The 27,242-nt window shown below is 42.2% G+C and overlaps 1 protein-coding gene, 1 non-coding gene and 1 pseudogene across 3 annotated transcripts in view; all 3 read right to left on the bottom strand.

The window, feature by feature from the left end:
• Positions 1–27,242, bottom strand: part of OSBP2 (oxysterol binding protein 2) — a 244,718-nt gene that overhangs the window by 205,536 nt on the left and 11,940 nt on the right. The window lies entirely within an intron of this gene.
• On the bottom strand, positions 20,236–20,330 carry LOC111761355 (U6 spliceosomal RNA; annotated as a pseudogene).
• Positions 23,382–23,545, bottom strand: LOC111761353 (U1 spliceosomal RNA). The gene has a single exon (XR_002794747.1). It is a non-coding gene; the product is annotated as a U1 spliceosomal RNA (small nuclear RNA).

Below are 27,242 nucleotides of genomic sequence, written 5' to 3'. Positions count from 1 at the left end.
TCAGTGGTGGGGTAAACAATAACAGCTGGGGCCCCTCCCCTCAGCATTAGCATGGGGGAGGAATAATTGATAGTTTAAAAGGTAACCACACAGTGAAGCAGCTGTGGCTCAATCAGTTGGGCTCCCGTCTACCATATGAGAGGCCCTGGGTTCACATCCCAGGGCCTCCTTGTGAGGGCAAGCTGGCCCGTGCGCTGCAGAGAGCTGTCGGCCCATGCACCATGGAGAGCTGATGCAACAAGATGACCCAACAAAGGCAGACAAGCAGACACAGGAAAAACATGCAGTGAACGGACACAGAGAACAGACAGCAAGAAACATGCCACAAGGGTGGGTATAAGTAAATAAAATAAATAAGTCTTTAAACAAAAAAAAGGTAACCACACATGTGTTGATAGAGGGGTGTTGCTTGGGAATTCTGCACATGTGCATGATAGTTTTATAAGTTTACAACTTCTGTCATAAAAAAATATATTTAAAAAATAGTAATAGGGTGGGTTGGGGGGTAAATACACCAAATGTAAGATAAGTAATATAACTAGTAGTAAGATTTTGACAATATTCTTTCATAATTTGTAAGAAATGTCTCACGACAATGCAAGGTGTTGGTGGAGGGTTGATGTATGGGTCACTGTATGAGGTTATGTATGTCTGCTTTGTAAGTTCATAACTTTTACTATACACTTATTGTTTCTATATGTTCATACATAAATGATATAAAGATAATAGTAATAATAGGGTGGGTTGGGGAAAATACTTTGGTTAGTAGTAATATTTGGCAATACTCTTTACTCATTAGTTAAAAATGTTTAACAAAAATGCAATGTATTGGTGGTGGGGTGAGGTACAAGAGTCCTGTATGATGTTATATATGTTTGCTTTGTAAGTTCACAACTATTACCATACATTTACTATTTATGTATGTTTATGTATGAGTGATATATGTCAATAAATTACAAAAAAAAAAGGCAACCACACAAGGCAGAGCTTGCTCTCTCTGCCTAGAGGAGCCCACACCAAATCTCAGTGCATATTTCCATCCTTCTCTCTCATTTCCAGCAAGCTCTGTTCTTTGTCCAATTTGCCAACATATTCTTTTTACTGGCCTAACTGAAAAAAAAAGAAAGAAAAAAGAAATAGAGGATATTAAGAAGACACTGAGAAAACATAAACAACCATTTGAAAACCTGCAAAGAACAGTAACAGACCTTATGTGTATGAAAGACATGATAGATGAGATTAAAAATATATTAGAGGAACATAAGAGCAGATTTGATTTGCCTGGGGGCAGAATTAGTGATTCCAAAGATGGAATATCTGAACTGGAAAAGACAGGGGAACAGAAAGATAAGAGAATGGAAAAAATGGAACAGAGTCTCAGGGAATTGAATGACATGATAAAATGCACAAACATTCATGTTATTGATGCCCCAGAAGAAGAAAATGGAATTGGAGCAGAAAGAATAGTTGAAGAAATAATGACTGAAAACTTCCCAACCCTTATGAAGGACATAGGTATCAATATCCAGGAAGGACAATGCACCCGAAACAGAATAAATCTGAATAGACCTATCCTGAGATACCTACTATTCAGAATGACAAAAATCAGAGATAAAGAGAGGATTCCGAAAGCAGCAAGAGAAAAGTAAAACATCATATACAAGGGAAATTCAATAAGATTAAGTGCCTACCTCTCATCAGAAACCGTGGAGAGAAGAAAGTGGTATGATGTATTTAAGGTACTGAAAGAGAAAAACTGCCAGCCAAGAATTCTGTATCCAACAAAGCTGCCCTTCAAAACTGAGGGTGAGTTCAAAGTCTTCACAGATAAACAAAAACTGATAGAATATGTTACCAAAACACCAGAATTACAAGAGATACAAGGGGCTGCTGCAGCCTGAAAGGAAAAAACGGGTGAGAGATTTGGAGAAGAGTTTAGAAATGAAAATTTTTAGGAAAGGTAAACTAAAGGATAAGAAGACAAGACAATAGGATGGTATGACAACAGAGAACCAAAGGATAAAATGGATGATGTAAGTAATGCCTTTACAGTAATAACACTGAATGTTAATGGATTGAACTCCCCAATCAAAAGACATAGACAGATAGAATGGATTAAAAAAAATATATGAGCCATCTATGTTGTCTAAAAGAGACCCATCTCAGACAGATGGGCAGAACCAGGTTAAAAGTGAAAGGTTGGAAAAAGGTATTCCATGCAAATAGTAACCAAAAAAAAGCTGGAGTAGACCAGATAAATATAAAATAACAATATTATAGTATATGAACAATAATTACTCAGTGCAACTAGCAAATTGTTCCTGTGATCAGTATTCTGTAAGTTTCTTCATACAAAATAAACACTTGCTTTTAATTGAGGAGGACTGGAGAAGAGATACATTTTTGGATACTTCATTTTTCTTTAACCCTTTCTTATTCATACTCTAATTAAAATAATCTATCTGGGTCAATAATGATTTAGCATGACTACCGCTGAACAAGATTTGAATTTTTCTGCCTCATAAAATTATGAGTTGGTAAATTGTTATTAATATATGCTGTAATTCATTCCAATAAGATGTGAAGAATTCCAAAATAGGAGTTTGATTATCTAGAAAGAATTATGGCCTAAATGGAAATTAAATAACAAGAATTTTTCATTCTTAGATATTATGATGTCCAATAGTAAAGTTGTAATGTAAAAATTAGAATTTTTATAATTTCTATATTTGAATTATTATTTACATTTGTAAAGGTTTCTTGCTATGTTATCATATTTTATATAATAGATTATATTCAATCTAACCTAACCTTGCACTCTCATAAAATTTGTAATTTTTTTCAACCTAATTTTCTATTTAATTAACAATTTTACAATAAGTTCAAAAAAAGCCATTGATTATACACTTTGGATAGATCATATGGTATATGAATATATCTCAATAAAACTGCTTAATAAACAATAATTATACAAGAATATCCAGAAACAGCAGCTATATAGAGCAGGGGAAACAGAGATTGAGAGGTGAGGAGTTTTCTTGTTTGTTTGTCTGTTTTTTGTTCATTATTATTATCAAAATAATGAAAATGCTTTAATAATGTATGAAGCGATAAACGCACAACTATGTGATTATACCAAATACCACTGATTGCACACTTTGGATAAATTGTATGCTTTATTAATTTTTTTTAAATGAAGGCAATATTTTTTTAAAAGATTTATTTATTTATCACTCCCCCACCTCATTGTTTGCACTTGCTGTCTGCTCTCTGTGTCCATTCACTGTGTGCGCTCTCGTCTTCTCTTTAGGAGACACCAGGAACTGAACCTGAAACCTCCCATGTGGGAGGGAGGTGCTCAATCACTTGAGCCATCTCCACTTGCTACTTTGTTGTGTCTCTCACTGTGTTTCCTCTTTATTTCTCCTGGTTGCATCATCTTGTTGCATCAGCTTGCTGTGTCAGCCCATCACACCAGCTCACTGTCTTAATTGTCTTCTCCAGGAGGCACCAGGATCCAAACCAGGGACCTCTCTTGTGGTAGGCGTGAGCTCCATCACTTGAGCCACATCTGCTTCCCTGAAGGCAATATTTTAAACACATTTTCATACAAACAAAAGATCAGAGAATTTATTACTACTAGACTTGCAGTACAAGAAATGTTAAAGGAAGACCGGCAGAGTAAAGCCATGGCTTTTTTTAAAGATTTATTTTTTATTTATTTCTCTCCCCTCTCCCCGTTGTCTGCTCTCTGTGTCCATTTGCTGCGTGTTCTTCTTTTTGTCCGCTTCTGTTGTTGTCAGCAGCTCAGGAATCTGTGTTTCTTTTTGTTGCATCATCTTGTTGTGTCAGCTCTCCTGTGTGTGCAGCGCCATTCCTGGGCAGGCTGCACTTTCTTTCACACTGGGCGGCTCTCCTTACGGGGCACACTCCTTGCGCGTGGGGTTCCCCTACGCAGGGACACCCCTGCGTGGCACAGCACTCCTTGCCCACATCAACGCTGCATGTGGGCCAGCTCCACACGGGTCAAGGAGGCCCGGAGTTTGAACTGCAGACCTCCCATGTGGTAGACGGACGCCCTATCCACTGGGCCAAGTCTGCTTCCCAAGTCATGACATTTTGACCTCAAATACAGCCTGGATTTTTTGGTCCCTAATGACAAATGGACAGGTGCCATGCCACATGTACATGCATCCAAGTCCACACAGATCTGGAGTCTGCTATGAATCTGCTTTCTAACTGCAAAAGTAAATCACACTTTTACTATAAAGTCCAAATGAACACCCATGACACATATCTGTTAAACTATGAGCTGCTGACCTGAGAGTCAGCTGAAGGGCAGATCCAAGAAGTCAACATTTCCCTCCAACTGGAAAATGCCACCTTTATAGCCAAATTGATAGGATATGGGCCATAAAAGAGGCGGGGGTATTTAAATACTTGGGAGTCAACCACAAAGAAAGGACTGACCAATTATGATTTAAAAATGCATCTCTACTACGATTTCTTTCTGCATGGACCTGGTCCCCACAGCCAATGCTATGATAATATCACATTCTAGTCCTTTACTATTTTCAGCCAAGGAATTCTCAGTGTAGCAATGCTGGCAGAAAACCAAACCTAATTAAAGGTTTACACCTGGGGAATAAGGAAATTATAAATGTCCTACTCAAGACATAAACATTTGAAGGTCTATGAGGGCAGAGAACACGTCTGTATCCCCAGAGCTGAAAGCAAGGCCCTGGCCTATAGCACAGGAGAAGGAATTCACAGGTGGAGAAGACAGGTAGGGACATCCCAGGCAAGGGACAAAGGCCCAGAGCTGGAAAGACCTGCAGGGCCAGTCCAGGGAACAGTGAACTGCAGAGTGCCCGGAGGGTGGGATGAAGAGAAGGTGTGATGGGAAATAGAAGAAAGGCCTTCGTGCGGTCAGACTGTGTTTGAAGTAAGAAAAACATAAGGAAATGTTTTCCAAAGAACTATTTATGTAGGCCAGGCACCTAGGGATGAACTGTCTAAAATAAAGAGGGGAAAAAAAAAAGAAATCACCTTGGAGTGCAGCAGATTGTATTTTCTAAATATGGCACAACAGTATCTCCGGTCCCATGTACTTTTCTTACAATGTGACTTTGACGCTCTTTCCATGGAGGCGGGATCTATGTCTCCTCCCCTTGGACTTGAGCAGGGCTTTGTCACAGCCTCAACCAACACAGTGATGAAATGACTTTAGGTGGCTTCGGAGGCAAGGGCATAAAAACGTCACCCACGTCTGCTTTATTCTCTTGGGATACTTGTCTTAGGGGAAGCCAGGCACCAAGTAAGCAGTCTGGCGGCGACAGGGTCAGCCTGCAGTAAGGAAACCCAAATTAGTCCGTGTAAAGAGACGACATGGAGAGGCCCTGAGATTCCATGGAGAAAGAGAGGTGCCCGGCCGGATCCCAGATCTCTAGTCCCTGCTCTTCCAGCCCCAGCCCCCATCTGAGCACAACATCATGAGACAGCCAAGCCAGAACCTTCCAACCAAACCCCTCCTGACCCCAAGTGACAGAAAACGTGAGAGATGCAAAAATTGCTGTTGTTGTTTAAAGCCACAATGTTTTGGGATTATTTGTTACACAGCAAGAGATAACCGACAAACTGAGTGAACATGGGCAGCTGATCTTGCCAACTACTTCAGTGTCTAGCCAGTGTCTGATCGCAAAGAAACAAGGCTAGCTTTGTGTGGGGCCTCCAGAGCGAGCATCTCTGCTGCTCAGTTATAATGAAGTGCACAACTCTAGAGGGAGGCTGGCAAGGTGGGGGATGGTTTATCCTGAGTAAAATGGCCCCGACATTAGGTAACAGGCCAGGAACCAAGAGGGGGAGTTTCCTCAACCCTGTCTGCCTTTGCGTGGGAGGCTGCTCACTCACGGATGTCCAAGTGGGACAGGGCAGTATCAAAATCAAGGAAGCTATGGGAGGGGAGGGCTTGTGGGAGGCAGACACAGCTTCTGACCCTAACAGGGGAGGCTCCGGCAGGGTGGGAGAAAGCCACGGGCTTTGCAGCCAGAAAGCACAGGTTCAGATCTCAACTCCGCCACCCTGCTAGCAGCGCCACTGTACTGTGACAAGTCTCGGCTTTGTCATTTGTAACCAGGGGATAATAACTACGTTTCTCCTTGGGATGTCATCCCATGGGATGACACAGGTGTAAACTCCTTATACACTATCCAGCACTGTTTGAGTGCTGGTCGTTATTAAAATACAGTATAGAGCTGAGAAAAATACACGTGCTATCATCTCGGTCAAAATTCGTGTCTCATAGGGATGAGCCTCCCTGGCACCAAAGGATTACTACCAAGTGCCAACCACGGATGCATTTGGAAGAAGTCCTTGACTGAAAGGGGGAAATGTTAAATACAAAAGAGTTTTTATGGCTGAGAGATTTCACAGTGAGTCCAGAGGTTATGCTTACATATTTCTCAGGCAGATTTCACTAAGTGCCACAGTAAACAAAACCTCAAACAGGCGTGCTCCTGAGGCTGTAGGCAAGGCACACAACCCCGTGAAATCAGCGCCCTATCAGTGGGCCTTCCCTTGGAATATATGATGATCTGTTTCCCCAGTGCAACAGAGTTAGGCTCATTATAATTTCCTACACATGATTCTGTTACCCCTTTTATTTGAATTTATAAATAGCACTATATTTGTTAAATATATGTCCCAGATTTAAAGTTTCAGTCTGCTCATATGCCGGTTGAGCCCTAAATCTCAGCAGAGTTGCAGCCAACACCTACTCTCCAGTTCCTCAGACTCACCTGGGACAAATAACAAAAGAATGATGGTGGAAAATGTCCATCCCCCAAAACAGTATCTACAAAGGCAAGCAAAGCAGTTCCTTCCATCTGCCCCAAAAGATCTAAGCCCCATCTCAGTAGGAAGCAGGGCGAGCATCACCATCATAAAATCCTCAAGGTTGAAGAGTGAACAAACCTAAGGGGAAAGATGGCAAACATGGATCAAGATAGACTTATTAGTGTAGTAATGGAAGAACTTGGAACACTGATAATAAGACAGTGGTTCCCAGAGGTTCTGAAGGGAGGAACAGGTAGAACATAGGGCATTTTTAGGGCATTGGAATTATTATGGAAGATATTGCAATGACAGATACAGGCCATTATGCATTTTGTCAAAACCTATGAAATTATACAGTGAAAGGTATAAACCATAATGTAAACTATAGAACTTGGTTAGTAGCAATGCTTCAATATTGGTTCATCAATTGTAACAAATGTACCACACTCACGTTAGATATTATTTTAACAAGGGAACATATGGGAGGGGGAGTGGCAGGGTATACGGGAATCTCCTACGCTTTCATTCCTTTTTTTTTTTTTTAATATTTATTATTATTATTTTTAATTACAATTAAAAAAATATATATGAGGTCCCATTCAACCCCACCGCCCCCGCCCCCCACTCCCCCCACAGCAACACTCTCTCCCATCATCGTGATACATCCATTGCACCTGGTAAGTTCATCTCTGAGCATCACTGCACCCCATAGTCAATGGTCCACATCATAGCCCAGACTCTCTCACGTTCCATCCAGTGGGCCCTGGGGGGATCTACAGTGTCCCGTAATTGTCCGTGAAGCACTATCCAGGACAACTCCACGTCCCGAAAACGCCTCCACATCTCATCTCTTCCTCCCGTTCCCCACACCCAGCAGCCCCTATGGCTACCGTTCCCACACCCATTCCACATTTTCTCTGTGGACATTGGATTGGTTGTGTCCATTGCACACCTATGTCAAGTGATGGCTTAGATTGCACATGGGTACTGGATGCACTCTTCCTGCTTCTAGTTGTAGACACTCTAGGCTCCATGTTGTGGTGGTTGACCTTCTTCAACTCGATGTTAGCTGAGTGGAGTAAGTCCAATAAGTCAAAGTGTAGGAGCTGAAGTCTGTTGAGGCTCTGGGCCTGGGTGTCATATTATCAGTCCAGAGATTCAAATCCCCTACATATATCTTAAACCCAGCACCAACTACAATTCCAATAAAGTAGCATGCAAGTCTTGTGAAAAGAGATCCCCTCTGAGTCCATTTCCATCACGCAGAAACACCAGCTCCAAAGAAGGGCCATCTGTCATGGCAGTGAACCCCTTCTGCCATGACCATAGAACCCGTGGGTCTCTTTATCCCTCAAAAGAACCAATACCTGGGGTTGTATCTACCTTATCTGTCTCTTAGACTCTGTTCAGTTGTACATAGGGGTATTCCTTCTGACAACCTCCAGACTCTTTTTTAGAGACTCACAGCCTTATAATCTCATTTCTCCTTTCCATTTCCCCCTTACATTAGGTCAAACCGCTTCCCGAAGTCATGTTATTATATGTAGACAGGTATATTCTGCTGTTCCGCATTGAATCTTTAATTCAAGGTCATTTTCTAGTTGCTTCTTCAGCTGGTATGTGGTAGTGATCCCTCGGTGCCAGGGAGGCTCATCCCTGGGTGTCGTGTCCCACGCTGGGGGGAATGCATCACATCTACACGCTGAGTTTGGCTGTGAGAGTGGCCACATTTGAGTAACATGAAGGCTGTCAGGAGGAAACCCCCAGGCACAATGCTACTCTAGGCCTTGTTCTTATTGCAGGTACATAGGCTCAAAAGTGTAGCCATTAGTATCAAGAGCCCACTGTTGGGCCCTCCTTCCTTCCTGGTTCTTGCCGTTGCACCTGGAGGATTGCCGCTGCTCTCCCAGGGCCCACAACAGTGACCCCCCGGCCAGGAGCCCAGTACCCCCCTAGCTGTTGTTATTAATTGTTTCCACTATGAGTATATATAGACATTACCATATACCCTGGGCATATGCCCTGTATAACTCCCTGTCAACCATATATATCCTGTCAATAACATCCCATATCAGTATTCCTCCGCTGCCATTGTTGAACCACTCTGTGATCCAAAACTTCCCGTAAAGTGAATCCCAACATAATGTCAGTTTCAGAAGAGTCTTAGATCACCAAAATTCATATATACAATATACAGTATTTCCCCAGATCCACCATAAAACCTTTTCCCTTCCACAGCAATAATCTTTTAACTTATTCATATCATATTTCCTGAAACTGATGTACAGATTCCGAAACTATAGTTTTCAAACAAGGTAACATTTGTGCTTACTATGTGGTCCATACTTTAGGTTGTACAGTTTTCTAAATTTTTTAGTTATCCTATGTTTTGTCTTATGGTTTTCATTATTAGTCTGTCGTCCCCTATATGTTTTTGGTGTAATATTAGCTGTTTTATATTCATCCTCGTGTACTCTCACATAACTCCTCTTTTGCCCCCTTATTTACCTTTGTTCCATCCATTGCACGTCTATTTTCCCCTCCCCTTAGGGCCCACAACGCCTGCCAATCTAATGCCCTGGGAGCCGTCCTTTCTCACGAGAGATACAGTTCTCTCTATTCGACGGCATTAGTCTTCCCCAGGATATGGGTCCACCCCACCCAATGGTAGAACCCACCTTGGCAAAATGAGCCTTCAGCTATTCCCTCCGGAGTCCATCCCGCATCAGACCATACCCCCTGAGCGTCCTAACCAGGTAACCCTCCTTCTTATACTTTGATACGTTTTACTCAACATTTAGTTCTCAATGAACTTCTGGCACTCTCCCATGTTTGTATGTTGCCCCTCCCTCCCACCTATTTCTTGGACCATATTACCCCTCTTCCCATCCCCAGCCCCCCTTAAACCCAGAAAACCCCACCCGAAGGTAACCCCTTGCCCCCATTTTGTCCCTTCTTTGTGCTCATACTTACCCCCAGCTCATCACAGATTCCACCCCTACAGACATTAACTCACAGCCTTCCTCCACCCCCCGATTTCCAGTAAGCCACTTTTCCAGACTCTAGCTCTCTGAGGCAGTTAACTTATTTCATATCATTGAGGTCATATAGTATTTGTCCTTCAATGCCTGGGTTGCTTCACTCAACATAAGATTCTCAAGGTTCATCCATGTTATCACGTGCGATTGTAGTGTATTGGTTCTTACAGCTGAGTAGTATTCCATTGTGTGTATATACCACATTTTATTGATCCACTCATCTGTTGATGGACTTTTGGATTGATTCCAACTTTTGGCGATGGTGAACAATGCTGCTATGAACATTGGTGTACATATATCGGTTTGTGTCCTTGTTTTCAGATCTGATGGGTATATACCCAGCAGTGGTATTGCTGGGTCATATGGCAAATCTATGGATAATTTTTTGAGAAACTGCCAAACTGTCCTCCAGAATGGTTGGATCCTTCTGCATTCCCACCAGCAATGGATGAGTGTTCCCCTTTCTTCACATCCTCTCCAGCATTTGTATTCTACTGTTTTTTTCATGGCTGCCAATCTTATGGGAGTAAGATGGTATCTCATTGTAGTTTTGATTTGCATTTCCCTGATAGCTAGGGATTTGGAGCATTTTTTCATGTGCTTTTTAGCCATTTGTATTTCTTCTTTGGAGAAGTGTCTGTTTAAATCTTTTTCCCATTTTTTAAATGGGTTGTTTATCTTTTTGTTTTCGAGATCTATGAGTTCTTTATATATGCAAGTTATAAGTCTCTTATCAGATATATGGTTGCCAAATATTTTCTCCCATTGTGTGGGTTCCCTTTTTACTTTCTTGACAAACTCCTTTGAGGTGCAGAAGGCTTTAATTTTGAGGTAGTCCCATTTATCTATTTGTTCTTTTGCTGCTCGTGCTTTTGGTGTGATATTCATGAAGCCATTTCCTATTACAAGGTCCTGTAGATGTTTCCCTACACTGCTTTCTAAGGTCTTTATGGTCTTGGCTCTTATATTTAGGTCTTTGATCCATCTTGAGTTGATCTTTGTATAAGGTGTGAGATGGTAATCCTCTTTCATTCTTCTACATATAGCTATCCAGTTCTCCAGGCACCATTTGTTGAATAGGCCATTCTCTCCCAGTTGTGAGGGTTTGGTGGCTTTATCGAATATTATATGGCTATATACATGAGGTTCTATATCTGAACTTTCAATTCGATTCCATTGGTCTGTGTGTCTCTCCTTATGCCAGTACCATGCTGTTTTCACTACTGTAGCTTTGTAGTATGTTTTGAAGTCAGGAAGTGTGATTCCTCCTATTTCGTTTTTCTTTTTCAATATGTCTTTGGCTATTCGGGGCCTCTTTTTATTCCAAATAAATTTCATAGTTAGTTTTTCTAGTTCCTTAAAGAAGGCTGTGTTGATTTTTATTGGGATTGCGTTGAATGTGTAGATCAGTTTTGGTAGGATAGACATCTTAATAATATTCAGTCTTCCTATCCATGAACAGGGAATATTCTTCCATTTATTTAGGTCTTCTTTGATTTCCTTGAACAATCTTGTATAGTTCTCGATGTATAAGTTTTTTACCTCTTTAGTTAAATTTATTCCTAAGTATTTGATTTTTTTATTTACTATTGTGAATGGTATTTGTTTCTTGATTTCCTCCTGATCTTGCTCATTATTGGTGTATAGAAATGCTACTGATTTTTGCGCATTGATCTTATAACCTGCGACTTTGCTAAACTCATTTATGAGTTCTAGGAGCTTTGTTGTAGATCTCGCAGGGTTTTCTATATATAGGATCATGTCATCTGCAAATAATGAAATTTTGACTTCTTCCCTTCCAATTTGAATGCCTTTTATATCTGGTTCTTGTCTCAGTGCTCAAGCCAGTACTTCCAAGACAATGTTAAATAGGAGTGGAGACAATGGGCATCCTTGTCTTGTTCCTGATTTTAGAGGGAAGGATTTCAGGATTTCGCCATTGTAAACAATGTTGGCTTTAGGTTTTTCATATATACTCTTTATCATGTTCAAAAAGTTTCCTTGTATTCCGATCTTTTGGAGTGTTTTTATCAGGAAGGGGTGCTGTATTTTGTCAAATGCCTTTTCTGCATCTATAGATATAATCATGTGGTTTTTTTCTCTCAATCTGTTTATATGGTGTATTACATTGATTGATTTTCTTATGTTGAACCATCCTTGCATACCTGGAATAAATCCCACTTGGTCATGGTGTATAATTCGTTTAATGTGTTGTTGAATACGATTAGCAAGTATTTTGTTAAGTATTTTTGCGTCTAGGTTCATTAGAGAAATTGGTCTGTAATTTTCCTTTCTTGTGGTGTCTTTGTTTGGCTTTGGTACTAGGGTAATGTTGGCATCATAGAAGGAATTAGGCAGTGTTCCTTCTGTTTTGATTTTTTGGAATAGTTTCAACAGGATTGGTGTTAGTTCTTTCCGGAATGTTTTGTAGAATTCACCTGTGAAGCCGTCTGGCCCTGGGCTCTTCTTAGTTGGGAGATTTTTAATGACTGATTATATCTCTTTGCTTGTGATTGGTTTGTTAAGATCATCAATTTCTTCTTTTGTCAGTATGGGCTGCTTATGTATTTCTAGGAATTTGTCCATTTCCTCTAAATTGTCATTTTTGTTGGAATATAGTTTTTCAAAGTATCCTCTTATGATAGTCTTTATTTCTGTGGGGTCAGTGGTGATATCCGCTTTCTCATTTCTTATTTTGTGTATTTGCATCTTTTCTCTTTTTTTCTTTGTTAGTCTCGCTAAAGGTTTGTCAATTTTGTTGATCTTCTCAAAAAACCAGCTCTTGGTCTTGTTTATTTTTTCAAGTGCTTTCTTATTTTCTATTTCATTTAGTTCTGCTCTTATCTTTGTTATTTCCTTCCTTCTTCTTCCTGTTGGGTTACTTTGTTGTTGTTTTTCTAATTCCTTCAAATGTGCAGTTAATTCTTCAATTTCTGCTCTTTCTTCTTTTTTGATATATGAATTTATGGCTATAAATTTCCCTCTCAGTACCGCTTTTGCTGCATCCCATAAATTTTGGTATGTTGTGTTATCATTATCATTTGTTTCAAGGTAGTCATTGATTTCTTTTGAGATTTCCTCTTTGACCCACTGTTTTTCTAAGAGTGTGCTGTTTAATTTCCAAATTGTCGTGTGAAGTCTGGGTCTCTGTCCCTTGCAAATTTCCAGCTTGACTCCACTGTGGTCAGAGATATTGTTTTGTATGATTTCGATCTTTCTGAATTCATTAAGCCTTTCTTTGTGGCCTAGCATATGGTCAATCTTGGAGAATGTTCCATGTGCACTTGAGAAAAATGTATATCCTGCTGTGTTTGGGTGTAATGATCTATATATGTCTATTAGATCCAGCTCTTCTAATATACTGTTCAAATGTTTTGTTTCTTTAGTGATTCTCTTTTGAGATGTTCTGTCCAGAGTTGATAGTGGTGTATTAAAATCCCCCACTATAATTGTAGATGCATCTATTCTTTCACTTAGTTTTTCCAGCGTTTGCCTCACATATTTAGAGGCGCCCTTGTTAGGAGCATAAATATTTATGATTGTTCGATCTTCTTGACAAATTGTCCCTTTCACTAAAATATAGTATCCTTCTTTGTCTCTCACAATTGTTTCGCATTTAAAGTCTATTTTGTCTGATATTAATATAGCTACTCCTGCCTTTTTTTGGTTGTTGTTTGCTTGTATGATTGTTTTCCAGCCATTCACTTTCAACCTCCATGAGTCTCTGGGTCTAAGATGTGTCTCTTGTAGGCAGCATATAGATGGGTCGTATTTCCTTATCCAGTGTCCCAGTCTGAATCTTTTGATAGGTGAGTTTAATCCGTTGACATTCAGTGTTATTACGTTTAGAGAGTTATTTATGGTAGCCATATTTTGGTTGGATTTGTGTTTGTTATACTTTGTTTGTATCATTTTATTTTCCCCTTCTATTTTTGTCTTTCTTGTTGCTTTTACACTCTCCTCCATCTCTGACTGTCCTGTTTTTTCCCTTCTTCCTGCAGAATTCCCTTAAGAATTTCTTGAAGGGGAGGTTTCTTGTTGATATACTCTTTCAGTTTCTGTTTATCTGTGAATATTTTGAACTCTCCATCATTTTTGAATGCTAGTTTAGCTGGATAGAGTATTCTTGGTTGGAAATTTTTTTCCTTTAGTACCTTGACTATATCATACCACTGCCTTCTTGCCTCCATCGTTTCAGATGAGAAATCAGCACTTAATCTTATGGAATTTCCCTTGTATGTGATGGTTTTCTTTTCTCTTGCTGCTTTTAGAATTTTTTCTTTGTCTTGAGCATTGGATAATTTGACAAGTATATGTCTTGGGGTGGGCCTGTTGGGGTTTATGACCAGTGGAGTGCGCTGTGCTTCTTGGATATGTACATCTGTCTCTTTCAGTAGATTTGGGAAGTTTTCATTCATTATTTCCTGCAACACTCCTTCTGACCCCTTTCCCTTCTCTTCTCCTTCTGGAATGCCTATAATACGTATGTTTGAGCGTTTTGCGTTATCATTCAGGTCCCTAAGTCCTATCTGGATTTTTTCTACCTTTTTATTGACCACTTCTACTATCTGTTTGATTTCCAATGCACTGTCTTCCACATCACTAATTCTCTGCTCTGCCTCTTCTAGTCTGTTGATATTTGCTGCAAGTGTATTTTTGATTTCTTGAATTGTGGTGTTCATTTCCATCATATCTGTTATTTTTTTGCGCATGTCTGCAATTTCCCCTCCAAGTGTTGTCTTCACGCTGTTAACCTCTTTCATTACTTCATCAAATTTGTCGGTGATAAATGTTCTGAGATCTTTCATTGCTTGTGCGAAGTCCTGCCCCCCTTCCTGATTTTCAGTTTGTTGATTGGATTCAGCCATGTTTTCCTGATTACTGGTTTGGTTTGTAGATTTTTGTTGCTGTCTTGTCAGCATTTTTTCTTGACGGGTTTAATCAGTTCCTTAGCTTCTTTGTCTAGTCTTGGAGATTAATTAGCTGTTGTTTTTGCATGTTATATCTTCTCTTTGTCACTTTGTTCTTCTTATTCCAATTTCTTATTGCTAGTTAAGCTCACTTTAAAGGAAAGTATTAGTGCTGGGGAAAGTCAATTGTGTAAGGAAGGAAAAAATGTGAAGTAGTATTGGTGATATATGTTTACAAAGCAATAATATGAGTTCTGGGAGGATGGAGGTTAGATCATGTAAATTGTGTAGAGTTATAGTAGTAGGAAAGTACCTATAATGAGGTAGACGACTGAATATGGGAGGAATGTGGTACGTACTAAGAGGCTATTGTTTTCGTGAGAGAGGGAAAGAGAAAAGAAAGGTAATAGTTTCAGGGACGAATACCAGATGGAAAACTAAACAAAGGTATTAGAATTTAAGAGTTAGACACTTTATGGATCAAAGAAAGGGAGATGGAATATAGGAGAGATAGCAGATGGTGGAGGATATCAAGTTGTAGGGGAAAGGGGATAGTGTAGATAGGCTAAATCTATTCACAGAGAAATGAGGCAGTGGAGGGTGAGGAAACCCAGCAAATGTGAGGTATTTCCTGTAGGACCTATTGTATTGTTAAGGTAAAATAGTATAAGAAGAATATTGGGGACAAGAAAGAGAGGATTGAAAAAAAAAAAAACAACAACAACAACAAAAAAAAACAACCAAAGAACAGAAACCCCGCCGCCAGGCTTGGCTGGGCTCAGCTGGGCTCCGGTCCCCCGCCTGCCGCCCGCCGCCCGCCGCAGCTCGGCTGGGCTCGGCTGGGCTCGGCTTTCCCGCCTGCCGCCCGGCGCAGCGCAGCGCGGCTCCGCTCTCCCGCTTGCCGCCCGGCGCGGCGCGGCTGGGCTCCGCCGAGCTCAGCTGGGCTCCGCCCCTCAGCCCGCCGCGGCTCAGCCGGGCTCGGCCGGACTCGGCTACCCTGGCCGCCGCCCGCCGGGGCTCCGCGCGGTGCTAGCTGCCTAGGCTCCACCTACCCAAGGAGGGAATCCTCCACACGTAGCTGGGATCTCCGTGTATATTTCACAGATGGATCCTCTCTGTTACCTTCCCTCCAAATCGATGTCCAGACACCTCCGGACCAGGAAAAATCCCGAAACAGCCGGTCCCAAAGAGTCTCCGACGCCTCCCAGCCAATTCCCCCCAGGAGCTAGTAACCGGGAAGTTCACTCAGCTGCCATCTTGCCTCCCCCTCCTGAAAAGTCTCAATTTATATCTTATAGACCAGTCCTTTCCGTTACCTTCCCACCAAATCGATGTCCATACACTTCCTGCCCTGAAAAAATCCTGAGAAAGCCTGGTCCCGGAGAACCTCCAGCGGTGCCCAGCTGCCTCTTCCCAGGAGAGACGGCAAGGCAAGCTCACTCAGCCATCATCTTGCCGGAAGTCTCCTACGCTTTCAATGTCACTTTCTGTAACCTGAAACTTCTTTAAAAATAAAGTTGATTATGTGAAGAAAAATGGTGTCTCATGCTGTGAATTTTTCTTTGAAGATCCAAAGACCTTAAATTCAGAAAGGATACCTCAGCCTAGCCCATGAAGACAGGGGGTAAACAGAAGTAAGTTCTCCCCACTTTTCAAGGATTCTTGCAAATCAAAGGAGGCTGATGTCAAAGGCAAATTCCTGTTTCCATATGCCTCATTTTAGCACCACAAAGCACACCTGGTGGCATGAGCTGGCCAGCTCCCAGACCCAGTATGGTACCGCAGGGTGGTGGCCGCTGAGCAGAGGAGGCAGCCGGCCCTAGTTCAGGTTCCTCAGCTCAAATGTATAAGCATTAAAAAGAAAAGAAAGAGAAAACAGATGTGGCTCAAGCATTTGGGCACCTGCCTACCACATGGGAGGTCCCAGGTTCAGTTTCTGGTGTCTCCTAAAGAAGATGAGCAAAGACAAGTGAGCTAACACGATGGGCTGGCATGGCGAGCTGACACAACTAAATGACACAATGAGAGACACAATAAGCAAGGAGCGGAGGTGACTCAAGCGATTGGGCACCTCCGTCCCACATGGGAGGTCCTGGGTTTGGTTCCCAGTGCCTTCTAAAAAGAAGACAAGCACACAATGAACAGACACAAGGAGCAGACGGTGAACACAAACAAGGGGGGGGGGTATAAATTAATAAAATAAATCTTTAAAAAATAAAATAAAAAGGCTTATTTTGAGGATTGAATGCGATGATGATTACAAAATACGTAGACTGTAGAAACATTCAATAAGCCGGCAGAGCAGATTGAAAGACCTCATGAGTCCTGGATTTCTCCTTGTCTGGTGCCTACCTTCATTCCTGGGCAACTATCCTGAGAAACGGCTGCCTTCTGCTGCTCTGGGATGGAGGCAGCTGCCAGGGCCACTGTTTGGGAGACACTCACAACACACCCACGTATGGCTGAGATCCGTACACCGCTAAAAGCTAGTCAGAACTCAGCCACCAGACAGCTTGAAGCTGGAGGTCTGACAGGAAGCCTTCTTAAAGCAACCAGTATGTTCCGTGAGACGATCAGTGCTGGTTAATTTAATTGACTTTCTTTCTACACTTGTTGAAAAACCATGGGAGAAATTGTATCATTGATGGGAGACAAGTGGCCATGGTAGTTGCTGAGGGCAGGTAGAGAGAAGAAGAGATGTGATGTGCGGGCATTTTCAGGACTTGGAGTTATCCTAAATGATATTGCAGGGTCAGATGCTGGACATTATGTATGCTGCCATAACCCACTGAATGGACTGGGGGAGAGTGTAAACTACAATGTAAACTATTATCCATATGGTGCAGCAGAGCTCCAAAATGTATTCACCAAATACAATGAATGTGCCACAAGGTTGTTGATGTGGGAGGAATGGGGGGAGTTGTGTGGGGTATATGGGAACCTCTTATATGTTTTAATGTAACATTTTTTGTGATCTATGTATCTTTTTTTTAAAAAGACACACAAAAAAATTCCAAGTTTTAAAAAAAAAGAAGTGAATCTGAGTTTCTGCCAAAGTTCAGGCAACTGGGCTCCTGCAGGATGGGCTCAGGGCCTGCAGTGCAGGACTGGGAGAAAGACCAGAGCTTCCTTCTTCACTCACAGCCCTAGAATCAGGGCCCAGTTCAGGACCTTGCATATGAGAGGCATTGATAAGCATGCTGTTAGATGAATAAATAGAAGATGGAAGAGCTGGGGTTGCATTAGCCATGACCTCAAGATACGTGCCATATGTTGAAGGAGGCAGTGGAAAAAGGTCTAAGTTGCTGGGCCTTAGATGAAGCAATTTAACTTTCCAGAACTTGGTTTCCTCATCTGTAAAATGGGGATAGTAGCGTCTGCTCCAGTTTCCTCACAGCATGGCAGTGAAGATGGGAAGCAAGGCAGAAGTGGGAAGGCACTTCCTAAACCGGAAAGCACCAGCCACATACCCACTTAAGACATAAAAAGGACCCATAACCAACCAATACACACATCTGGCCCTCTCCCGCCAGGGGGGAATGAGGGAGGTGGAAAGGCTCAAGCACATTTCAATCCAGCAAACATTTCCTGGGCTCCTCCTCTTCACCTGACAACAAACATGCCACTCTGCCAGGGTGGGGGTAGAAGGTGAGGTAGGAGAGTTAAGTCAAGCCTCGAGGCTTGGAAAAGAAAGAGGAGGAAAAAGAAGTGAGAGGGGGAAAAATCATCTGCTTATAGGATTTCTTTTTTAAACAGCTTTTAAAAAATTTTTTTCAATGGTAAAGGAAACAGGAGGCCAGAGCTTTGAAAGAGTCTGGAATTCTCTGTCTTTCCCCAAAGAATTATTCCCCTCACCCCCATGGACGCACTTGCCATTGATCTCTGTGGCAGTTTGAGATTATTTAGGAAATCCAAAAGGAGAGATTATTTTTGTAAACTGGTCTGTTCCTCTGGGGATGATCCCCTTTGTTCATATTAGATTCAGCTGAGATGCCTTTGATTAAATTATGTTAAGATTAGGGCTTTGATTTGAACATGTTATTAGGGCATGCAAGCTTGAGTCCCTGCCCCCTTGGTGGGCTATATAAATGGACACTCAATCGAGAATGAGAAGTAGATACACAGAGAAGATACACAGAGGATCCTGCAGCCCTGGGAAGAGAGATGAGCCTGACAGTTTACAGCTCACCTTGTGAAAAGACCAGAGCAGCTGAGCCCAGAAAGAAACGAGCCCCAGAGGAAAGAAGACAAGCTCTGTGCCAGCCTGTAGCTGAGATCAGAAGAAGCTGGGACCAAGGAGCCTTAAGAGGAAAGAGGAAGGCTGAACCCTCGCAGACATCACCCGCCATCTTGCTTCAACACGTGGCAACAGAGTTTGGTGAGGAAGTAACTTTGAGTTGGACTCGTTAGGGCCTTGTAACTGTAAGGTTACCTTTTATAAAAACCAACAGATTTCTGGTACTTTGCGTCAGCACCCCTTTGGCTGACTAATACAATCTCCTAACAACAACAAAAAAAAAACCTTCCAGTTCACCAGTGTTGACTTCCACCTTTCGTATCATGTGAGCAACTCTGGGAAAGATTTTTGAAGCCTGGCCAAGCCCTAGCTGAATAATATTGTCACGTGGCAAACATCCTTTCTACATGAGTAGGCCTCTGAAGACCTACAGCATGGCATGGCTCTGGGACCTAGACGATTACAAATTCACCTGATTAAAGGACACCAGACCCAACACCTTATAGGACAGCCAGGTGATGGGACACAAATAAAATGAGTTCTAGCTAGACCACTGTGATCCAAATTTGCCTTGAGAATATCAGTATGAATTTGTAAAGCATTTTTTTTGTTTCATTTAAAAACTTTAGTGAAGTATATCATTCATACATGAACATACATAAACAATAACTATATAGTAAAAGTTGTGAACTTACAAAGCGAACATGCATAACATCATACGGTGCTCCCATATATCACCCACCACCAACACTTTGCATTGTTGTGAAACATTTGTAACAAATTATGAAAGAGCATCGTCAAAGTATTACTACTAACTATAGTCCATATCTTACATTTGGTGTAGTTTTCCCCCAACCCACCCTATTGTTTTTTTGTTCATCAACCATATAATTTATCTAAAGTGTTCAATCAATGGAATTTGGTATAATCACCGAGTTGTGCATTCATCAGTTCATTCAATATTAGAGAATTTTCACGACTCAAAAATAAATAAATAATAACCGAACACTATCATACCCATATGTTAGTGCTACAAAATCACAAATCTATGATTTCACCATTTCTATTCATTTCCAAACATTTCCAAACAACTTTTTACCAATTCTGCACAGGTTAAACAGCTTTTCATTCTCTAATCACATTCTATTCTCTGGTGACTTATATTCTAGCCAGTTACTCCATGAGTTTGCTCATTATATTTCATTCATAACAGCAAAAAAATATGGAACAAATTTGGTTGTCATCCTTGTGCAGGGGCCATGCTAATCTCTCTGTATTGTTCCAATTTTAGTGTATGTGCTGCTGAAACAAGTGCAATACATTTTCTTTTAAATGAGATAAGCATTTATATTTCCTAGCTCTGTACACTGAAAAGACCTAAAAACAATGACCAATTTGGTATCAACAACCAGTTGGGGCACCGAGACTATGATTTTTGGTAGGTACAATTTCCTACCAAAAAGAACTTGGGCTCCTTTGAGAAATGGCTGGTCCCAGGCCTGTGACAAGATATATATAAGATGAGCCTGGCACATCCTTTCAAACCAGACAGCAAGGAAGCTAGTGATACTATCAGGGTCTCAGCAAGAGGACTCCAGGGGAGTGGAAGTAGCTCAGTGGTTGAGCATCTGCTTCCCATGTATGAGGTCCTGGGTTCAATCTCTGGCACCTCCTAAAAAAAAAAAAAAAGATTCCAGATTTAAAAAAAAAAAAAAAAAAAAAGGAGAAAGAAAGAAAAGAAAAAAAATAAAAAGGTCTCCCGAGCATCTTGAAGCCACTAACTAAAGACAAGGCAGGACATTCTGAACATGAGTAAAGGTAAAAATGGCAATAGATTGAAACATCCAAGCATGTTTATATCCATGAGATTAGAGCAATACTTTTAAAAAGATCTAAATTGTCACCATTGAAAAGTAAGAACCAACTCGTTATTTTGAGAACTGGTGACTAAAAGGAAAGAATCAAGAATTTATTCTGCCTTTCCTGTGAGAACTATACCATTGAGTAACCAAAGAATAGCAGAGGAGGGAGAGTTTCTCTTTACAGAAGTTCATAAGTGACCAAGAAGTGAAATAGCTCCATTGTGAAGGCCCTACGGAATGAATGAGGCTACTCACCACCAGACTGTATGAGTTCCTGATGAAAGAACACATCACTACCTGATCGGTTTCTATACCCAAATTAAGGAACTACAGAGGATAGACCCAGAACACATTCACCTACGCCAAGGGAAAGGAAGCCACAAATCCAGCCTGTGGGAAATGCTACAGGTCAAAACCCCACATCCTTCACAAATCAATTGCAATTTGTTTGTTCTTGTTTTTAAAGATTTATTTTTATTTATTTCTCTCCCCTTTCCCCCATCCACCTGCCAGCTGTCTGCTCTCTGTGTGTTCTTCTGTATCCGCTTATATTCTTAAAAGCGGCACCGGGAATCTGACTCTTTTTGTTGTGTCAGCTTGCTGTGTCAGCTCTCCGTGTGTGCAACGCCACTCCTGGGCAGGCTGCACTTTCTTCCGCGCTGGGCGGTTCTCCTTACGGGGTGCACTGCTTGTGCATGGGGCTTCCCCACAGGGGGACACCCCTACGTGGCATGGCACTCATTGTGCGCATCGGCACCACACGTGGGCCAGCTCCACAGGTCAGGAGGCCCTGGGTTTGAACCCTGGACCTCCCGTGTGGTAGGTGCACGCTCTAACTGTTGAGCCAAATCCGCTTCCCTGAAAGTTGTTTTTTGTTTCTTGTTTTTAAGAACCTACTTAAAAGACACTTAAAAGGCATTGCACTAAAAGAGTCTGGAGGTTGTCAGAAGGATTGCCCTTATGCACACCTGAGCAGAGTCTCAGAGACAGATAAAGTAGATACAACCCCAGGTATTGGTTCTTCTGAGGGCTAAAGAGACCCACAGGTTTTATGGTCATGGCAGATGGAGTTCACTGCCATGTCAGTTGGCCCTTCTTTGGAGCTGGTGTCTCTGCGTAATGGAGCTGGACTCAGATGTGACCTCTTTTCACAAGCCTTCCCTGTTACTTTACTGGAATTGTAGTTGATGCTGGGGTTTAAGATATATCCAGGGGATCTGAATCCCTGGACTGATAATGTGATAACCAGGCCCTGAGCCTCAACAGACTTCAGCTCCTACACTCTGGTTTATAGGACTTACCCCACTCAGCTAACATGGAGTTGAAGAATGTCAACCACCACACCATGGAGCCTAGAGTGTCTACAACTGAAAGCAGGAGGATTGCATCCAGTATCTATGTGGAATCTAAGCCCCCTCTTGACATAGATGTGGAATGGACACAACCAATCCAAGGTCCACAGGAAGGAGGAATACAGTAAGGATTAGAGTGGACTTACTGATATTCTATTCATGAACTATTGTGGTTAGTAATCGAGAAAATGTGGCATTGGTGTGGAAAAAGTGGCCATGGTGGCTGCTGGGTGCAGGGATGGGAGGAAGAGATGAGATGTGGAGCCATTTTCGGGACTTGGAGTTGTCCTGGGTGGTGCTGCAGGGACAATTACCGGACATTGTAGATCCTCCCATCGCCCACTGGATGGAACGTGGGAGAGTATGGGCTATGATGTGGACTATTGACCATGAGGGGCAGTGATGCCCAGAGATGTACTCACCAAATGCAATGGATGTGTCATGATGATGGGGAAGAGTGTGGCTGTGGGGGGAGTGGTGGGGTGGGGGCGGTGGGGGTGAATGGGAACCTCATATTTTTTTAATGTAATATTTTTTTAAAATGAATAAAACAAAATAAAGGGAAAAAAAAGAACAGATGTACGTCACTATTGCAAAACAAAAAAAGGCATTACAGCACTCTCACTATGTGGACCTTATTTGGGTCACAAAACAATGTGTGAATTTTGAGACAACTGAAACTGTGAATATTTACTGGATATTTTCGATAGTAAGGAATTAGTAATTAGTTTTAGTTCTGTGAAATAACTAGAGTATGTAAATTCATAGAGTCAGAAAGTAGATTATAGGATACCAGGGAGGGGAGTGTGGGTGAGGAACGGGGAGTTAATGTGTAATGGGTAGAGTTTATGTTTAGGGTACGGAAAAATTTTACATTGTGAACATAGCTATCACAAATGCATCGTAACTTTGAAAGCGGTTACAATGGGAAATTTTATGTTGTATATGTGTTAAAACAAAAATCTTTAAAAAGACAATAAATATTTGCTATCTAATAATCATAATAAGAGAGGGGGATAAAGGTGAAATCAGATTGACCAGGAGTTAATAATTGTTGAAACTGGGTAATGGATGCACGGAGGAGTTCATATATTTTTCTATCTACACTTAAATTCTTCATAACAAAGAGTTATGCATTGGTTTTTTTCCAGAGGAGAGTGCGAACGCAGTCCCCCACTACCACAAATTATGCGGTGGGGTTTCCCACACCTGGGGAAATCACAGGGGTCAGCACATCTGGAGGGCAATGGATAAGCCTTGCCCTGGGAAAACCACCTTTGTGATCACAGCATCTCCCTTGCCAGGTAGGCCTATCTTAACAAAGAATTTTAAAAATAAATTAATACAATGAGTTCTCGATACCATCCTATATCCTTGACTCATGCTAGGCTCAGAAAAGGGGCAGAAAAAGCCGAACCCTGTGTAGCCCTGAGTGGTCACTCTATCTGCCCAGCAATTCAGCAACGGCTCTGGGGCTACTGCAGTGAGCTTGGTCCAGGCTGCATGTTGGGTCTTTATACCAAGAGAAAGATTAAAATGACAACATGTGCTTTCTACAAAGGCTCTTTACTGAAATTTATTGGGAGTCTACTAAGTACAAGGCTCTATGCTCAGCATCCCCAGGGGAAGACTACCGTGAAAGACCTGCACTTGGCGGGGAGGAGAGCGATTTGCAACTAAGGGGTTGGGGGAGGGATGGTCCGATATCCATGACAGGGGTGCACGACCAAATGACACAATAGCTAAAAGGACACCCAGAGGAAGGACTCTTCCTCCAGCTCATTGCAGGCGAATCCAGGCAGGTCCTTGCTGAGCCAAGCCTTGAATTAAGAATACTTACATACATCTCAGCAGGATCTCAGAGACAGTCAAAGTAGTACAACCCCAGGTAGTGGTGCTCCTGCAGGCTACGGAGACACCCAGGTCATGGTAGATGCCTCTGGAGTTCAGTGCTTTCCCAGCGGGAGCTACTTTGGAATTTGTGCTCCTGAGTGTGACGGAGCTGGACTCAGGTGGGACCTCTCTACACATGCCTCTTGTGTCACTTTCACTGAATCCATGGTTGGCATTGGGGTTGGTGTAGGTGTATGCTCAGGAGACTTGAATCTCTGGGCTAGCCATGTGTCAGCTGGGCCCTGAGCCTCAGCAGAGTTGCAACACCTACTCTCCAGTTCATTGGACTTTCCCAGGTCAGCTAACAGGGAAGTGAGGATACCACACCATGGAACCAACAGAATCTTTAACTGCAAGGAGGATAATCCCATCCATCAGCCATGTGGGATCTAAGCTCCCTCTCGATTTACAGGTAGAGTGGACAACACCATCCCAGGGTCCTCAGGATGGAGGGATAAAAAATGGGTTAGAGTAGGAAAAAAAAAAAAAACAGTTAATAATATCCTATTTAATTCAAGGCTTTAAATGCAACAGTTTGTTTCCTACCCACCCACCCCACCCACAAAAATTTAAAAAAAATTTTTTTTTTTTTAAAAGGAATACCCAGCTAGGGAACCAGTGCAGCTCAGTGGTCAAGCACTGGCTTCCCAGGTAGAAGTCCCAGGTTCAATCCCTGGCCCGGGCACCTAAAAAAAAAAAAAAAAAAAAGAACACCTAGCTAGGATTTCAGCAGCAGAGGTCTGGAGGGGAGATGGAAAGGTATGTGGTTCTCAGATGGGGGGATACTAAATGGTGAGTTGGCAGAGGAAGGCTCAAGGACAGAAAATGGGAGAGGACAGAGAGGTAGGGGCCCTGCTGGGAAGGGCAGTGATTGCTGAGCCCAGGCACCAAGGCTTTATCGGGTAAGCCCAAGAGAATCTGCCACACTATATATTTTAGGAAGACACTACTTACTCCTGCTTCAAAGGGAAAAAAAAAAACTAGTTTCCTGCATAAGCTCAGCAATGCCACCAGCCCTCCTCCTGATTTCAGGCAATGGCCCTGCAACGCAGATCAAATGGTGTGAGTCAAGGTTGTTAAATGGAAATTAAACGCACAGAGCTGTGGCCGACCACATGAGGAGGTGACAAGACAAGTGAAGCATTACTCAGTGATCAGAACTCCGGGAACGCTCGAAAATGGAAACAGATGTGGGAAAGAGTCGCACGTAAAAGAAAAAAAAGTGGGCAGTACCTGGCATGACCCCAAAACTCGTGAATGTAATGAACCCCCTGAATTGTATACTTGAAAGTGGCAGAGGGTGCCTACGTGATCAGCCTTCAATAAAAATCCCGTCACCGAGGCTCTAACAAGCTTCCCTGGTTAGCAACATTTCCCATATGTTGTCACAGTTCATTTCTGGGGGAATTAAGCACGTCCTGTGGGACTGCACTGGGAGAGGGTTCTTGGAAACTTGTGCCTGGTGTTTCCACTGGAATTTGTCCCATGCACCTTCCCTGTTTGCTGACAGTGTGTTGCATCCTTCTACTATAATAAATTATAGCTATATAGATATAATTGTGGCAGTTTGATATTATTTATGAATTCCAAAAAGAGATATTATGTTTGTAAACTGGTCTGTGTCTCTGGATGTGATACCCTTTGATAGTGCTAAATTCAAAGGCTTTATGTTTACTTGATTAAATCAAGATTAGGGCTTTGATTCAACCACATCATTAGGGTGTGCTGGGCTGAGTCTCCACCCCCTTGGTGGGCTATATAAATGGATGCTCAATCAAGAACACAGAGATAGACACAGAGAAGATACACAGCGGGTGAGAGAGAGCTCCATTGACACAGCAGAGGCTCTGGGAAGAGTGATGAGCCATTCACCTGATAGTGTACAGCTGACCTTGCTAAGCGAACAGAGCAGCTGAGCCCAGAAACTCGCCCCAGGAAGAGAGATGAGCCCTACGCCAGCCTACAGTTGAGATCAGAAGACGCTGGACCCATGGAGGCTTGAGAGGAAAGAGGAAGGCTGAACCCTCGCAGATGTCACCCGCCATCTTGCTTTAACACATAGCAACAGAGTTTGGTGAGGAAGTAAACTTGAGTTGGACTCTTCAGGGCCTTGCAACTGTAAGCTTTTACCCCCAAATAAATACCCTTTACAAAAGCCAACAGATTTCTGGTACTTTGCATCAGCACCCCTTTGGCTGACTAATACAATAACTATATGCTGAGTCCTGTAAGTCCTTCCAGTGAATCATCGGACTTGGACGTGGTCTTGGGGACCCCAACAAGAGCAGTCTCTCCGGTGTGAGGTAAGGGGACACCTGTAAACAGGCTGAGTCAGAAGGCTGTGGTCGAGTCCTGGTGCTCCCATCTCCAGCAAGTCACAGCCTTGCTGAGCTTCTGCTTCTTCCTCCATCTCGCAGAGTGACAAGGCTGGAAATTGCTCTGAGCCCTGCAGAGCACCCTGCAGATTTAAGGTCTTATTCTCCAAATGGACCCACCAGAGTCTAGTGCATATAACACATGCGTGGCAAACCGTCAGTCACATAGGAAACTAGTTTAAAGAGTTGTAAGATTATGAAAAGAAAATGTTCTTTGCTCCCCAGTCCTCCAGCCCCTGCCATGCTTTACAAAGTGACAGATCATTCTAGGTATACGCAGACCACATATACAAACACTTGTAACCCTAAGAAAATACAAATAAGGATCAGAGGAATAAGCTTATCTGTTCACTGAGTGGCTTATTTCAATGCATTTAAGCCCACTAACATAATATTTCCAGATAATCCACAGTTCTGGCACTCCCGGCTTAAGCCTGCAAGCTCCAATTTATCTTCCCAGACTTATTTCAGCAACCGAGTTTTTAAATAAAAAGAACAAACTAAGAAAAATCCAAGCTTGGCACTAACATACTTGGCTTTCTGAAATCCCGTGAAATCACAAGCGATTCTCATTCATTCACTCACTCATTCATCCATTCAGAAATTAACCAAGCTGTTGAGAGCCTATCAGCAGCAAAGTGCTGTGCCAAGCCCAAGGTGGAATACAAAGAAGATGCTGAACTTGGCGTTCCTTTGCCATGACATTGTCTGTAGAGCTGCCCATAGACATGCCCAGAGAAG

Source organism: Dasypus novemcinctus, chromosome 19 (genome assembly GCF_030445035.2).
Source record: "Dasypus novemcinctus isolate mDasNov1 chromosome 19, mDasNov1.1.hap2, whole genome shotgun sequence".
Classification (NCBI taxonomy): domain Eukaryota; kingdom Metazoa; phylum Chordata; class Mammalia; order Cingulata; family Dasypodidae; genus Dasypus; species Dasypus novemcinctus.
Note: the sequence above shows the minus strand (reverse complement) of the source record. Positions and strands in the feature narration are given on the sequence as shown.